Here is a 17,892-nt window from a genome sequence, read left to right on the forward strand (position 1 = left end):
TCTCTCTGTCTCAAAAATAAATAAACGTTAAAAAAAAAATTAAAAAAAAAAAAAAAAAAGAAGGGAAAAGGGAGCCTAACAATTTAAACCACGTGGATAATTCCTCTTGTCATTCCAATTAAAGAAGTTATGCCTCACACGAGCAAGACGTGACTGCTATCCACACGGTCAGTCCGTTTCTACCTTTGAGCATCTCGCTCTGAGGGTAATTCAATAGTTTAAAGACATTTTTCACATAAGTCGGCCATGAACCAAAAAAATAACGATGGGATTCAAAGAAGAAAAATCGTTAGATTTTTGCAAGAGCATATCTACCTCCAACATCAGCCCAGCTTACAAAAGAATTTCTCCGGCAACTTTCCTTATTTGTAGTTCTTACCTCACCCTCTGACTTCAGCTAGGATGCTGCACGAAGAAGTCTCCTAATTTTAAGGATCTCCTCTGTGTCCGTGCCCTCTCGTCCTGCATCATATCACGTGTGTCTTCTCTCTTTGCCTTCATCCTACGTGCAGGAAGTTGGTATGTGCGTATCATTCTTTCAGAAACTCCAGCTTTGGGTTTTAGTGATCATCTCAACTATTGTTCTTGGTTTGTTTATTTCATTTATTTCTGCTTTTATTTTTATTAACTTGATCCATCCATTTTATTTGAGCTTATTTCATGCCTGTTTTCTTGTCCCCTGTTGCTGGAGTTCGTCTGGGATTTCAAAATGGAAATGAAGCAGTCCTTAATAAAAAATAATAATAACAGAGCACCTGGGTGGCTCAGTCGGTTAAGTGTCCAACTTCGGCTCAGGTCACGATCTCACGGTCTGTGAGTTTGAGCCCCGCGTCGGGCTCTGCGCTGACAGCTCAGAGCCTGGAGCCTGCTTTGGATTCTGTGTCTCCCTCTCTCTCTGCCCCCCTCCCCGCTTGCACTCTTTCTCTCTCTCAAAAATAAATAAACATTAAAAAAATTAAGCTTAAATAATAATAATAGTAAGGAGTTGGGGGGGAGTAGGCGTGCCTGGGTGACTCAGTCGGTTAAGTGTCCAACTCTTGATCTCAGCTCAGGTCTTGATCTCAGGGTCTTGAGTTCAAGCCCCGGGTTGGGGGCTCCAACCCGAGAACATACATTAAAAAAAAAAAAAAAGTACGTGCATTCTGAACCAGCAATTTCACATCTCTGCATCTGCACTAGAGAACAATTCACACATTTGTCCCAAGATGCTATATAAGAATTATCTCTTCACGTTATTGTTTATAACAAAAAGGAAGAGCCTAAAAGCACATCAATAGGAATATAACTTACTAACCCATGCTATACTGAAATAGAATAGTACACAGCAGAAAAAAAGAGAAAAGTAGAGCTTCATGAATGCTGCCTTGTCTCTTTTTCTATCCAAACAGCTATCCAGTTGTCTTTAAGCCACTTACTGAAGAGTCTCTTCTCTCACCACGTGGATATGCTATCCTGGTAACATACTAAATCCTCATCCGTTCCTGGATCCGTATTTCCACACTTTATTCCATGCCATTGAGCTATCAGTGCACCCCCTCGGTCTATGTTCTGCTGTTATAAATTTTGTTGTTTGATAATGTATTTTAATATATAATGGAGAAGGTTACTTCTCATTACTCTTCTTCTAGAGAATGTCCCTGGTAATCACTACCAGTTCTGAAAAAAAAAATGCTATTGAAATTTTGATTGAAATTGCATTGAATTTATAGATTTATCTAGTGAAAATTGACATCTCTACAATTTTGAGTCTTCCTATTCAAGTGCAAGGTTTGACACTCCATTGATTCAAATCTTCTTTTATGGCCCTCAATAGAGGTTTATAGTTTTATTCATATAGATCCTTCACAATGCTTGTTAAGTTTATCCCTAGATATTTATGGCTATTGTCTCACAAGAATATGGAATTCAGTATTTCCAAAACTGAACTTTTAATCTACCTCGTCACATTCTGTTCCTTTGCCAGATCCTCCCCGGTGCAATTAGGGCACCTGTATTCACCTGGTGCCGTTGTCCAGCACCTGAGTCATTCCTGAGCTCTCCTTCGACCTCACGTCCAACTCCTGACCAAATCTAAGGACACCATATCTCAACGCCTTGACCTCTCCTCATCTACACTATCAGTCTCCTTGTCCACGCCAAGCCACCAACTTAACTTATTACAATAACGCGATAACTGTTTTATGTTCTCTCTTCTTCTTCCGTTCTTTACACAGCAGCATTTTTTTTAAAAGGTAAATTGACCAAATCACTCTCATGCTTGAAAGCCCCAGTGGCCTTGCATTGCCCTTAGATGCAATTCAACGTCCTTAGCAAGGCCAACAAGGCTGTAAACGATCTGGCCCGTACCTATCAATCACTTCAACCTTAAATATCCCACCACTGTCCTCATTCATGACACCCAAGCCCCAGTGGACTTACCTCGGTTTTTGAAATTACTGATGGTGGTTGATTAGGTCATCATGTCTATTTCTTCACTTCCTCCCTGTAATAGAATTAGACGTCTTAGTCTCATTGCTATTGGAATCGGCCATGTGATTTGCTTTAGCCAACACAATGTAAGTAAACAGTGCAAACAGAGGCTTTAAATGGGCAGGCACGGTTTGGCTTGGATTTCTGTCATCTGGCAGGAGAGCACTCTAATTAGCTGCTGGTCTCACATGGAGACATGAGTGGAACAGACCTGAGCCCACCCTGTATGCAAAACTAGGATTCACCAGCAATAGACACTCTGGAGCAGAACAATAGGTATTTATTTTTTTAGGCCACTAAGACCTGGGAGCTATTTGTTACACAGCGTTCATCACAGCAATAGCTAACTAATGCACCAGTTCTCTCCTACCTCCGCGACTTTGTTTAATGTATGTCCACTTCTCTAGACTGTAAGTTTCATGAGGGTTAAATCTGTGTCTATTCTGTGTCCCTCTATATCGCCAGAGCCTGGCATAATACTCATTATGTGGGAGTGGCTAAATAAATGTTCATGAAAAATAACTATGGTAAACTTTTCATGGTAAATACTATCTCTGATTTTATTAAACTTTGCAACATTGCTTAGGTATATAATTGCTTTAAACAAAGTTTTTTTAAATGTGTATTTATTTTTGAGAGAGTGAGACAGAGTGTGAGTGGAGGAGGGGCAGAGAGAGAGGGAGACACAGAATCGGAAGCAGGCTCCAGGCTCTGAGCTGTCAGCACAGAGCCCAATGCTCAAACTCATTGACTATGAGATCATGACCTGAGCTGAAATTGGACGCCCAACTGACTGAGCCACTCGGGGGGCCCCCGCAGGTGTATAATTGTTGTTAACTGCTCTGTTGCCGGTCATTTCACTGAGCTCTCCTATTCTTACTAATTACCTTCCAGTTGATTCTTTTGGGTTGTCTATAACCAAAAGGGTATCATCTGTGGTGGCAGTCTGTTAAACTGTGGTCCCGACAAACCATGCCTCTTGGTATTCACATCCTTGTGTAGTCCCTTGCCATTGATTCTGCACTGGGCCTGTGACTTCCTTTTAATCAATGGACTGCAGTGGAGATGGCACTCCACTGTGCCAAGAATTAAGGAGGCCTAGAAGGTTCTACTGTTGTGCTTTTGTGAGTCTGGATCTACCCTGTAAGAAGTCTGGTTCCCCTGCTGGAGGGACCACATGGAAAGAGACAGGAGAAAGAACCACTCCAACTGGCAGAATCTTGAGCAAATAAAAGGGTTGTTATCTTAAGCCACAGAGTCTTGGTGTGGTTTGTTACACATCAATAAATAATTGAAACATCTGTAAATAACAACTTTGGCGGGGGGGGGGGGGTGGTAAGAGAGAGAGTGAGAGAGAGAGAGAAACAGAATGTTAACTATAGAGAACAAACTGACGGTTCCGAGAAGGGAGGTGGGTGGGGAGATGGGTGAAACCGATGCTAGGGATTAAGGAGTGCACCTGCTGTGATGAATACCCAGTGTATGACAGTGTTGAATCTCTAAACTGTACACCTGAGACGAAGGTCATACTGTATGTTAACTAACTGGAATTAAAATAAAAACTTCAAAAAAATAGATTTGAATTTAAAAACAACAACAGCTTCGTGTCCTGAATTGAAACCATTATGCTACTCTACACTCCTGTCTAAGTGCGTTGGCTGGTTCTTTGATCCTATTTTGTAATCCATCTGAAAAACATTATGAGTCTTAGTATTTGCTAAAGAAAGTAAAATTTGGGGAAAAGTCCTCAAAACACTCATATCGGTTATTTCCTGAGCATGATATTATGGGAGGAGGGACTTTCAATTTCCACTGTATGTTTCTGTTATTTTTAAATTTTATATATAACATTTATTATCTATATACTAAAAAGATATTAATAGTGGTGACTGTAGGTGTCATTTTTTTTCCCTTCCCTTTCATGTTTTACTGTGAAGAAAAACGACTTTTTTTGCTATGTGTATAAAGGTGTGTGAATTTTACATATTTTGTCGTGTTGGGTACATGTCCATTTTTGTAATGTAACCGAATGTTTAATATCAGCATTGGACTTTGAAATTTATTAAATGTGTTTTTGCGTTTGTCTAAATTGGATGGTTTTTCTCCCTTGATTTATTAGCATAGTAATTTAGATAACCTAATATTGAATCATCCTTGCATTATTGATTCTCCGGGTAAAAGAACATTCCTCTTTATGCAGTAGGGGGTCTGCCACAGGTGGATCCCATGAGGAAGGATTAGGGCTTGAGCGAGAAGCTAATCAGTGCCTCCAGGCGCTTCCAGATGGCCCAAGAGATAAGGAGTCCCCTTGCCCAGAATGCAAGCATCTTCTGCATTCTTTAAGGAAAACTCAGTTGTCCTTACGTATTCCCACGACAAATCCCCTGTGATCATAATCCACTTTCACTGCCTGAGCCAGTGATTTTCAGTTGCACTGGAAGACCCACACCGATCAATCCAGACAACCAAACAGTTGAGGCAAACAGCATGAAAGAGAGGTAGGAGGCTGAGTAAAAGAGGAACTAACACCAAATGAAGTAAAGTTAACACGGGAATCCAAAGAGAACTCGGACGGAAGTATAGTTAATGAATGTACTAAGAGCTATTTAAGTCGATGTCACATTCTTAAATCAAAATTAGGCTGCCAACCATAAAAATAAGCAGCACTCTTGGAAATTTAAATAACGGCTTGCTAAGATTAAAAACTCGGCATAAAAGCTGAATAACAGGACAAACACATACGAAGACCAATTTAGGAATCTGCAAAACCAAAATAGTTGACTCTCCAGAGAGCAGTGCTAAAGTAAAAGAAAGGATTTTTTTTCTATACCTGACACTCTCCCTCCTTCCACTGCTGCTCTGGAAAATCTGGAAGCAATCTGATGAGTGGGACAAGAGGAGAAGTCTGAACCAGGAGGAGAAAAAGATCCCTGCTTTCTGCTTCCCCAGTGTAGACTGCCAGCCCAAGCATGACCTAGGCTTTCACTTTCCTTGCAAAAATCTTTCAGCTGAATTTGAAGTATTGCATGGGATGTATCTGCTGCAATAAAACTTTTCTTCGGCTTGAGATGAGCGGAGACCTGATTGACAATGACCTGGAACTTCGTGGGGCTTCTCTGGGATTTCCCTCAGGGCTATGGAATGGATTTGAACAGACAGTGGAAAACAAAAGCCCAATTTCTGAGTGATTATCTCCAGAGTCCTGCTGGTCCTGCCTAATGCGCCTAATGCGGCCATGCGGTCCTCAAACTGCAGAGCAACATCAGACACTCCAGGGAGGCCTGTTAAAAATAGATCTGGACCCCCCAAACCACAGTCAGTCCCTCCCTCAAGGTGGGGTCCCAGCAATCAGCATTTTAAACAAGGCCCTCCCCTTGGAGGATTCTGATCAAGTTAACCTGCTTGCCACGCATTAAATAATAATACTCTTCAAACCCACTGCTCAACGCACGATCGCTTTCCTCTGTGCCTTAATGCAAGCTCTTCATTTCTCTTAAAAGTCTCTACCTCCACTTTATGGCCTAAAGTGCCATTTCTTTGCAAAGCCGTCTCGGATTCCCTTCTAAACTCCCATTTTCTTCCCTCCCTTGAGCTCTTGTAGCCTCTCTTAAATTTTAGCGTTCCAGTTAAAAGCTTTGGAGTAAAACAGACCAAGGTTTGGGTCCCGGCTTTGCCACTTATTAGCTGTGTGACCTTCACCAAATCATCTGAAGTCTCTAAGCTCCCCTTTGCTCACCTGTAAAATGAGAACGGTGCCGGTGGAATGATAGGATGTCTGGAATTTTCCTTTTTCATAACTTAGATGGGGGAAGTGAGCAGGGATACGAACAAATCAAAACAATTATCATCCATCGGTTGATAATGATTGAGGTTGGATGACAGGTACCTAGGAGTTCGTTATATCGTTGCGTCTATCTTGTGTATGTTTGAAATATCCATAATAAAAGGAAAAATTCATTTAAAAACATGAATGCCCCATCAGGAAAAAAAAAAAACTGTATAATCAAAAGGAACTGTTGATAATCCATGAAAAAGATGCAGGCAAATGATTTTAAATGTTTGGTCTTTCTAATAATTTTTTAAAATATTTTAACATTTACTCATTTTTGAGAGACAGAGAGAGACAGAGCGTGAGCAGGGGAGGAGGAGAGAGAGAGGGAGACCCAGAATCTGAAGCAGGCTTCAGGCTCTGAGCTGTCAGCACAGAGCCTGACGGGGGGTGCTCAAACCCACGAACTGTGAGATCGTGACCTGAGCTGAAGTGGGCACTTAACCGACTGAGCCACCCAGGGGCCCCATGGTCTTCCTAATAATTTTTTAATGTAAATGTTATAAAGATAATATCTCTTACATAATAACCAAATGATATTAAATAAAATAATGGATATTAAGTCCCTATCACAGTATCTACCACATAATTCTCGATAATTGTTATTTTCCTCTCTTCTTTCCATCAAGGCAGTTTGTGTATACATGTTACGTCCCCTCCCTGAGCTACACTGGGAACAGCGAAGAGAAGAAACCGTTTCGGTCTCCAAAGTGCCCACAATGCCTCCTACATGCACTTGGCCCAAACTAGGTACCCAGTAAATATTTGTGGAATGGGTCTTATTTATTTAACAACCATTTGCACGACACATACTGGGTGACTGGCGCTATTCTAAGCACTTTATAAATATAAATCTGTTCCATCAAGGACTAGCCCAATGAGGCCCTCTGTGCTAAAGATGAGAAGCCAGAAACAGCAAGATGAGTACCATGCCCAGGATAATACAAGAAGAAGCGGCAGAGTGGAGATCCGAATTTGGGCGTGCCCTTGACACCGTCCCCTCGCTCGATCACGGCCGTGCTGTCCATTGTGAATGTTGCCCTCGCCACCGCCCCCAGCTTGCGTTGTGGGAGCCGCAGCCTGTCTGCCTTGTGAATGAGAGCAGGGACTTGGCTTCCCAGAGTGGAGCCTTTGGGAAGGAGTTTCTGTCCACGAGTCCTGAAGTGGCAAGTGCCAAAGCAGCAGCCGGGCAGGAGGAGGGAGAGCCCCGTGGGCTGGAAAGAGAACATCGCACACAAGAAATCCAAAGGAGCCAGAGGTGAGAACTGAGTCAGGGCTGCAGAACAGGTTAAGGGTTCAAAGCAGGAACAAGGAAGGGAGAAGAAAGCAAATGCTGGGGTTAAGAGATCAGAAAAGAAGGAGGGGGGCGGGAGGGGGAGGGGGAAAAGAAGATCAGCAGCAGGGGTGTGAACATCTGGGCGTAGCACACACACAGCCAGCTCATAGGACCCACGGGGGCCATGGCACACAACTGCCCACCAGATCCGCCTTCAAGAGGCATCACATTGGTGGCTCGAACTCAGCCGCGGAGACCGTATTTACACCAGGGAAATCGGCAGACACCACAAATCAGAGCTTTTAATTTTTTTTAGCAAGCTGTCTGTCAAACATCTCCCAGCATGCCACTGGGTTCATCCCAGGTGATCAGCTCGTCTTAGCCATCCAAATTTATGAGTTGTCTCTTCTGGTAGGCAGGGTCGTTGCGCTTCGGTAGAACAGGTTTGCTCAAACGGGCCATGAGGAGGCAGAAATGGATGAATGCATGCACGAATTTTCCTGAAGGGGTTCCTAATAGGAACTCCTAAAAGAGAGGCATTATAAGCAATTTTGGTAATTGCAGCTTTTCAGGTGGCAAACGAGAGAGGCATCCCCCACAGGCTGCAGTCAAGAACTCAAGCGTCATTATTCAATCATCGACATCTCTCTGCAAAGCACGGTAAATAGACATTTCCAGGAGGTTTGGCAACAAGCCAGGTTTTGCAGCATCCTTCCCCTCTCAGCAAGGAGACTGGGAGAGTTCATGGCGTTCGTCTCCTGACCAAAAGAAACTCGTGAACAAACGTGGATTGGGCTGCTCCAGCAGCTGTCCTGAAGGCTGGCCGTTGCCCCAGGATCAAACACACAAACAGGAAGCGGGCGCATCTCAGACCCCAGCCGTCTCTCCCCCCAAAACCATCTCAGCTGGCTCAATCAAAGAATGCGTTACTACTTTTCAACATCCTTAACAGGAAGTGTTAGTTTGGTACACACTTCAGCTAAGGTTCAATTACAAGTTAGCTTCTGAGAGGGAACAACATACTTTCTGACTCATAACCTGCTGTATAAACCATGTCGTCAGTCCAAGAGTACTGAAAACATGTAAGCTGAAGAAATTCTGGTATATGCTTTAAAAGGGGGGAGGAGGGGAAGCAACCTGTGTTAAATCTTCAACTCATTTTGAATTTTCCAGATCCATATTTGGAGATATCCATGTATAACCTAGCTTAAATATTTTTTAAATGTATTTATTTATTTTGAGAGAGACAGAAACAGTGCAGGTGAGGGGGGCAACGGGGAACAGAGAGAGAGAGAGAGAGAGAGAGAGAGAAAGAATCCCAGGCAGGTTCTGTGCTGCAGAGCCCCACTCAGGGCTCAAACTCATGAAACCACAAGATCATGACCTGAGCTGAAAACCAAGAGTCAGACGCTTAACCGACTGAACCACCCAGGCGCCCCAGCTAATTTTTAATATGTTCTTTAGAAAGCCTGAGATGGGGCGCCTGGGTGGCTCAGTCGGCTAAGTGTCCGACTTCAGCTCAGGTCACGATCTCACAGTTCGTGGGTTCAAGCCCTGCATCGGGCTCTGTGCTGACCGCTCAGAGCCTGGAGCCTGTTTTGGATTCTGTGTCTCCCTCTCTCTCTCTGACCCTCCCCCGTTCATGCTCTATCTCTCTCTGTCTCAAAAATAAATAAATGTTAAAAAAAAAAAAATTAAAAAAAAAAAAAAGAAAAGAAAGCCTGAGAAAATGCGACTCTGTCCTTTAAGAAGATCTGTTATCAGGGCAGCAAGATAATGAAACAGCAGCCACTAGAACCTGCCTCCGTTGCAAGTCGTGGCACCTAACAGGTGCTCAATAACAAATAAAAATAAATAAAATAATAAACAATAAATAAATACTTGGTGTTGAGTAGAGGCAGTGGAGTTATAGGAAGAAAGGCATCGAGATTACGGAAACATGTCTCTCTTCCTTTTCCAGCTTATGCCGATCTGCTGAAAAAGAAAACTTGATGAGTGAGGAATCACTTCTTCTTGGAAAGAAGTCTCAGAGAAGGCAGGACGCTATGGGTACTAATGGTAATTAGAAAATTAGGAAGCAGGTCTGATCTTGCAGTTCGTGAGTTCGAGCCCCTGGGACGGGCTCTGTGCTGACCGCTCAGAGCCTGGAGCCTGCTTCAGATTCCATGTCTCCCTCTCTCTCTGCCCCCCCAACTTGCGCTCTGTGTCTCCCTCTCTCTCTCTCTGTCTCAAAAATAAATAAACAGTAAAAAAAAAAAAAAAAAAAAATAGAAAATTTAGAAGTGAAAGAAATGAAAGGAGGCATCAGAGGCTTTTCGGGAACTAGGATGACAGTCCCCTGTAAAGACTGTTGACTTTGTAGACTCTCTGAAGTTCAAACCACAGGAGCTGATTGCAATCTTTTATAATTTCAGGTTTAGAAACTTATCCTTCTTTTGAGTCCTAGTAGTACAATTAGGGTTAGATTCAATTTCATTATGAGCAGCTTACCTGTATAAAGAAAAATGCTAAATCATATAAAGGTGTTCATATTCTTTAAAATTTTGCTTTTAAAAAAATATTTTAGGTGTTCATATTCATGATCAGTTCACTGTCATTTATTTTACTTAGAACTTTTTTTTAGCATAACTGACCCAAGAGCCCCTGACCCACCCTCTTCTCTGAGAACTACCTTTTCCCTTTTGGACTTCAGTCAAATTGACTTGCCTACTTGGCCCTGGTTCACAGCATAGTTCAGTGGGTCAGTGCGGACACAGGTTCAGCTTGGGACAGATCTCTTCTCTCTTTGGAGCTGAGGATATTAGGGAGAGATGCTAGGGAATATGGGAAGCTGTTTGGATGCTAGACCTGTAACTTGGGAGTTCAGGGTCCGCCGGGATTGTAAAAGCAGACAGAGCCAGTCTCTTGAAAAAGTACGAAGCATACATACCGACCAGCAAATAGAGGTGGGAATATGTGACCTGGGAACGAGACAAGAGACAGCTCTGTGGCATCTCAATGACTCGACAGATCCTGCTTGCAGCCTGCCCAGGTTCTAACTGTTCGTTTTTTCTTATGTCAAACATCCCAGTGTCCCTTCTAGGACATTTTTTTCTTAACGTAAGCCAGTTGATAGTGGGTTTGTATCACTGGCCACTGGAGAAGCTAATCAAAGTACTTGTCTGACAGCGTTAGCCCCTGGGGCAGTCTCGCTCATCGGTCCAGCAGGAGCCTCCTCTATCTGATGCCACTGGGCAGGCAGGAAACGATTTGGTCCCAGGGTCAGACAACTCCAGGACCCCGGCTTAGCTCTGCCTCAATCCCGTATGTGAGTAGGAGCACATCACATAACGTCACCGTGCCTCGGTTATCCCAAGGCCACCTCTCTACGTTTTTGTGACGTTCTGCGTGAACCCCCAGTAGATACTCATTTCTTTCCATTAAAATGATAGTTTAGAAGAGGCACCTGGGTGGCTCAGTCGGTTGAGCGTCTGGCTCTTGATTTCCGCTCGGGTCACGATCCCAGGGTTGTAGGATCGAACCCTGCATCGGGCTCTGTGCTGACAGCTCGGAGCCTGGAACCTGCTTCAGATTCTCTGCGTCCCTCGCTCTCTGCCCCTCCCCCACTCACACTCTGTCTCTCTCTCCTTCAAAAATAAATAAACATTAAAAAATTTTTTTTAAAAAAAGATGGGGCAGGCTGGCTGCTAGGGCTGGGTCTGTTGGCCGTCTTGCTGTGAGACAGGACAACTGTCTCAGAAAACACATGAAGAGCCATGAGCTGGGGACTGGAGGATCTTTATCAGACTCATCAAATGTAATCCGTACAAATAATCACATTCCCATTCTACAGATGAGGGAGCTGAGTCCAGGGTATCTTAGCTACTTCCCCAAGTCCCACAGGTGACAACTGGGGAGGGGGGGCGCTTATCTGGGTATGAAGTCCCACTGGACCCTGACTGCCTGGTTCAAGTCCCATCTCCATCCCTTGCCGGGTATAGGACCTGAGATAAGTCACTTCACCTCTCCGTGATCAGTCTCCTCCTTGTGAAATGGGTTTCGAAACAGCCTCAATAACAGAAGAGCACTAAACGACACGATCCGTGGGACGCACTTAGCGTAATGCTCGGCAGATAGCGAGCTCGGGAAATGTTAGTTATTAAGAGGAGCGTCTGCTTCTCTGCCTCCCCCTGGCATCCGTGGCACTCTTCACTTTCCACCAGATTTGCACCTTTACTCATTCACTTCCTCAATCCGTAAACACGTATAATGACGGGGCTCTGAGGACCGAGAGATGCGCCTACGTCGACCTTCAGGGTAAGGGAAGGTCCCAATGAAGAGGTGACTCAGAGAAATGAAGATGTGAGGAGGGCTGTTGCCAGCAGGGAGAACAATGTCAATCACAGTCAGGATGGAGGAGGAGTTGTGACACATTCTAGGGAACAAATCATTCATTTTTAAGACATAAGTTCAGAGCACATTGCTCTTAGGATCAGGGCAATCCAGTGGTTTTCCATCTCACTCAGGATAACAAAGTAGCTACAATGAAGGGTCTACAAGACCCAATGTGATCCGCCTGAACCCACTCCCTCTCACTCTCCCGTTCTGTTCCAGCCATGCTAGCCTTCTTACCGATCCTTGAAATCACCCCAGGGCCCTTGCACTTATAGCATCTTCCACTAGATATCCACATGGCTTGCTCCCTCACCTTCTTCAAGTCAAGGTTCAAGCACTGCCTCCTCACTGAGCTATTCCTTGAGGGCCCTCTTTAAAATTATGCCGCCCTCACCTGTCACTCTCTACTCCTTTCTTGCTTTCTCTCCATCGTACTTACTGCCTCTGATACACACCATCCCCAATTAAAAAGAAGCCCCATGCCGGGTGCCTGGGTAGCTCACTCGGTTAAGCTCAGGTCATGATTTCACAGACTGTGGGTTCGAGCCCTGCATCGGGCTCTGTGCTGACAGCTCGGATTCTGGGTCTCCCTCTCTCTCTGCCCCTCCCCGTACCCCGCTCATGCCTGCTCTCTTTCTCTCAAAAATAAATAAAATATTTAAAAAAAAAATGAGCTCCATGAGGTCAGGGATTTTGTTTCTGTTCACCGCTGTATTCCCAGTGCCAAGAAAGGACAGTCCCTGGCACTGGAAAAATGTTTATGGAAAGAATGAATGTGGCCACTCCCCAAATGGCTAAAGCAAAAGGGAAGTTGTCAAGAACCAGATCACATGGAGTCCTGTGTGCTAAGATAAGGCCAGTGAACCTAAGCCTAAATCCTGTGAGGGGCCACGGAGGATGTCAGCAGGCCACAATCTGACCAGACTCCTATTGAAGAACACTCTCCCGGGCCGAAGCGTGCAACTGAGACTAAGGGAGCCCAGAAAAAGCAGCAAGACCATTTCCGAGGCGAAAGCCCCCAGTGAGAACTTACGAAGGCCTAATGACGAAGGTGACTAGAGGGGTGGAGAAAAAGGAACGGAGTAATGAGCATCTGAGGTGAGAACATGTAGGACGCGGTGACTGGTTGACGATAGCAAGTAACTAAGAGGGGATGTGTGTCTTAAATGACTCCTTGGGTTCTGTCCTCAGCAACTGGGCCCGTAGCTGTCCCACCACGTTAGGGAATATGAGTGACAGTTTGGGGAGGAAGGAGTGAGTTCAATTCTGTATATATTGAATTTTGCAAGCCAGTGAAGATGATCTCGATTAGACCAAAGAGTCTCTTCATACAAATGGTAGTTGCAGGGGACCCCGCTGAAATGGTAGGTCCCAGAATTTTAGTAGAAGCCTTGCCGCGGTATCCGGCAGTCGGGGGTGAGAGACGGTAGGAATACAGGTGGGAAACAGATTTTACTCTCTCTCCGGGTAGAATGTTGAATGAACTATCCCCATATAACCCCATCAGTGGTGACTGATCCTATGGGATAATCAGGGATAGCACTATTGTTCACCTACGCTACGGGGTGAATTTGGTCTTGTGGGCTGGCCTGGGAGCCTAAGCACCTTCTGTTGTTTCCCTGCTAAAATGTACACCCGTTCACAAGCTGAGGACTGCGATATTATAAGATGGGAAACCTCCGTATCTTTCCAGTCGTACGTCGTGAATTCTTCCACCTAAAAGACAACTGCTTTTGGAAAATGTGAGTGAAGTATGTTTCTGACTCCCAAATAGGTTGCTGACGCTGAGGAGCATGGGTGACCTATCATAGTTCCAACTCTGAGATAGAAAGAATCCTTGAGGGGAAGAGTATAGAGAAAAGAGGAGAAATCCCAAAACATCATAACAGAACTTTGGGGAGACAAATATCTGAAAATGCACCATAAAACTTGGCAAACATGTTCCTCCGAGTACGGGAGTTTCAATAAAATAACCAGTTACTAGTCAGGATTCTTTGCGTTGCAATTAACAGAAACTCAAACTGACTTACATAAAAAAAAAATAATAATAATAACAATAACAATAATAAAAGTATTCAACCAATTTTTAAAAAATTAAGGAGGGACTACTGTTGGCTCAAATGGCTGTAAAGTCAAGGGGTGGCAAATACAGCTTCAGGCACAACTGGATCCAGGGGCTCAAATGACGGCTACCCAGTTCAGTTTCATTTCTTCCCATCTCTGCCTGGCTCTGCTTTCCTGTAAGTTGGCTGCTTTACCAAGCAAGTTGACCCTTCATCAAAGCATGACGGCTGACGTCAGTTTTGGGTTTAGGTTTTATCCTCCCAACAACCTTAACGGAAAGAGGATACTCTTCCGACAGGAGGCGTGATCACAAGTGATTGGATGAGTTTGGGTCACGTGCCATCCCTAAGTGAACACGACAGCCAGAGGGACTGGAACCCGGATTAAGCACACCTGGGTCATAGGCTACCTGGAACACAGGCTTAGCGCAGGGAAAGGAGTGTTTCCCCAGGGAGAATAATGCATTCTGTCACCGGAAGGAAGAATAGATGGTGGCAGCAATGATGGCAGATGTCTCAGGGGAACCTGGCCGGGGAAAACCTTCCTCAGGGGATTGTTTTTCCTCAGAAGGCTCCTTTCAGGGCTGACGCAGGTATGTGTGCGGCCCCAGTGAGCTGGGGGAGTCAAAAAAGACTGCATAAAGCATAGAGAGGATGAATGCTGACTGAGGACATAACTCACCCCGGTGAATGCATCGGCTGTGACCTCTCTGTTCCCCTCCCCCCGCTTCTGCTACAGCACCCAACAAGCTGATTTCAATACCCAGCCCTCCCCACTGTCCAGGGTCATCTCATCTCCGCTACTATCTGGCAGGATGATTGGGAAGGAGAAAAAAGGCAACTAAGTTCAACAGTTCATGAGATTGAGGTGGGGTGGAAACAAAGAGCACTTCCGAAGCTGGTGGGTGTGCTTCTACATAGAGTCTCCCCCTCCCTTGCCCCGCACTGTAGCTTCATAATGGGCGTGGCCTCGGAGTATGACCCTTAGGTCACACCTCTGAGAAAAGAGAAATTATTATGCCACGCAGGGAGGTTGAATGAGAGGACTTGCCAGACGCCCTCTTCTAGGTATCAGGGAAAGCGGGGATCGGTCGGGGGAAAGAAGGCCTGGGGTGGACCCAACTCAGACACCAGACAAGGAACTGGCATCAGCAGTTGGTTTAATAAAACAGGAGCTGGAGAAGCAGTGCCCGTTCAAGCTGCATAGGCCACGGGATGGGTCGAAGATGAACGAGGGAGGTAAAATCCTAACTAATGACTAGGACACCAAGAGGAGGTGAAGTGGAAGCCTAAATCCATGAAGCAACGTGGCCTTCAGGGACCACCATCCGGTTGTTTTATTTTTTTTATTTTTTATTTTAATATATGAAATGTATGTCAAATTGGTTTCCACACCATCCGGTTGTTTGAACAGTCATACGGAAGTTAGGTGGGGAAAGTGTGAGAGCCATTGTCTAGAGGTAATTCGAGTTCGTACACAACAGGAATCAACGAGCAGAGAACGCCCAGCGAAAGCCAGATAGGTACCGAGTTGGTCCGAATGGATTCCTTTAGATAATGCATGGGCCTCTGGGGTAGGTCCAAGGTCATGATGCTTGGACACTGCTCTATAAATCTTAGGGAAGTACCCTTTCTAAGTTCAACACCTGATATCAACCAGTAATATGTTCAAAAACCCTAAGTCCTACTCTTCTGGGGCCACCTTTATAGCCTGGTGTTGAAATGGTGTTTTTCAATGAATTCTTTATTAAACTTGTTTCTTGACTTACGACCTGTCAACAAAGTGGGTTGTTGCTCCTAAAATATGGATCCAGCTCTTCTAAGACCCACACCTTGGCTGGGCACTCCTTTAGGAGAGGTTTCTCTTTTGATGGATATTTTTCTGCTGAAATAGATCATCAGGTCTTTCAGCCTGTGTTCCTGTCATGTCTGAAGCATTTCTGCCTTACTTAAGCCTTTCATTATAATCAGCTGCCCTTAGCTAGCTACTCCCTGCAAGGGCTCTGCCTCAATCACATATGCATTAGCACAATTGCCCTTTTTGCTGTGGATCAAGTTATCTTTGGGGTGCCCTATGTAAATGAGAACACTTCAAAATGCTGATTTATAATGAGCCAAAAGTTGACTGACAGAGTAATAATACTACTTCTATGAGTGGACTGTTGAGAAGGCCACATGGATGGACCAAGAAGGAACATGGCCGGGAAAGAGAAGTGAGATGACCAGAAGAATGGACAGAAAAGGAAAGGAACAAAGAGAGACGCAGGCAGGTAACGACGGCCAGCGGGGACTGGGGGGTGATATTAGGCTGGAGGTGAAAGGGAAAAAGACTCATTTTTTTGTGACCGTCATGACAGTAACAGAAAATAATATAAGACATGGAAGTCACTGGGGGAGAAAAAAAGTGAATCTGATAGAGTAACTGATAGGATTGAGCACTTGAAAAAATGATGTGTATGAGAAAGGCAAGTAGTACAAATGAAAGAAAAAAAAAAAGAAGGGCAATAGGAAAATTTTTCAGGAAAAGAAATATAATCACAACACACCTTTTGGCTCTTCGGTGAACAGTATTGGCTAGTGATCGAATTATAAACAGCAATATCGTCATATTAAAAGGATGGAAGATAGGGAGTATAAGAGAGCTAAACCCTCCACCATTATTTCAGGATGTAAACAGATAATATCTAAAGTTGATACATCAAGGAACAGGTAAAGGAGCTCATTATTTAGAAAATAGCTCAAAAAGGTAAAAATGGTTGCCTCCAGAGAAGAGGAAGGAGGTTGTTGCTTCTCATTACAAGCCCTTCAGTGCTGTTTAGTTATTTTTAGTTAGCACGAGACTTAGTGTCAGAAAAAGCTTTACTGAGCATCTGCCCTGCGCCAAGCATTTGACACACGTTCAAGCCTCATTCAAACCTCACAACAAGAACAAACACTTCCCTGGCTCTTCCTGGGTGCTGGGTATTAAGCGCTTTACACTTATCAACTTAGTCCATCTTTGCAACAACTTTATGATGTGGTTAATCTTATTTTCCTCCCTTCACAGAGGAGGAAACAGATGCACAGAGAGTAAGAAACGTGCCTGAGATCACACAGCTGGGAGTGGTGGTGGTGCTGGGATCCGAGCCCAGGGAACCTAGCTCCCAACCTCTGCATCCTGTGTGCCCTCTAACAAAGCCAAGGCACAAGTATCTCAACTTTGGGGATGAGGGAATGTGGGGAAGGCAAAAGCTACTCTTCTAAGATCACACAGGTGGTATCTTGTGAGGCCTGGTTTGACTGTGAGATTAACATTAACACCTATGCTTGGTCTCTCCATGGAACATTGCAGGTTTGCGTTTAAACAAATGAGCTAGTTGAGAACAAGGCTATTGTTCACCACTGCTGTTCAACATAGTGCTGGAAGTTCTAGCCAGTGCAATAAGGTAAGAAAATATAATTAGGAATATACTAATCAAAAAAGAAGCAGGGGCACCTGGCGATTCAGTCAGTTAAGTGACCGACTCTTGGTTTCAGCTCAAGTCATGATCTCATGGTTTCGAGAGTTTGAGCCCCACATCGGGCTCTGTGCTGGCAGCATGGAGCTTGCTTGGGATTCTCTCTCTCTCCCCCTCTCTCTCTCTGTCCCTCCCCCCACTCTGTCTCTGTCTCTCTCAAATAAATAACACTATTAAAAACAAAGAAATAAAATGGTCTATATTTGCAGATGACATGATGTTCTACACAGAAAATTCCAAGGAATCCACAAAAAAAACAACTAGAATAAATGAATTCAGCCAGTTGACAGAATACAAGACAAATATACAAAATTCAATTGTATTTCTATGTACTATCAATGAGCACATGGAAGCCAAAATTTAAAATATAACACCATTTATAAT

At 44.3% G+C, this 17,892-nt stretch overlaps 1 long non-coding RNA gene across 1 annotated transcript in view; it reads right to left on the reverse strand.

The window, feature by feature from the left end:
* Positions 1-314: 314 nt before the first annotated feature.
* The window catches only part of LOC122209928, a 37,380-nt gene continuing 19,802 nt past the window's right edge, over positions 315-17,892 (reverse strand). The window contains exons 3-4 of the long non-coding RNA XR_006197838.1: positions 2,419-2,482; positions 315-696 (exon numbers count right to left, since the gene is read on the reverse strand). This is a non-coding gene — a long non-coding RNA (uncharacterized LOC122209928). The remainder of the gene's footprint in view (positions 697-2,418; positions 2,483-17,892) is intronic.

Source organism: Panthera leo, chromosome E3 (genome assembly GCF_018350215.1).
Source record: "Panthera leo isolate Ple1 chromosome E3, P.leo_Ple1_pat1.1, whole genome shotgun sequence".
Taxonomy (NCBI): Eukaryota; Metazoa; Chordata; class Mammalia; order Carnivora; family Felidae; genus Panthera; species Panthera leo.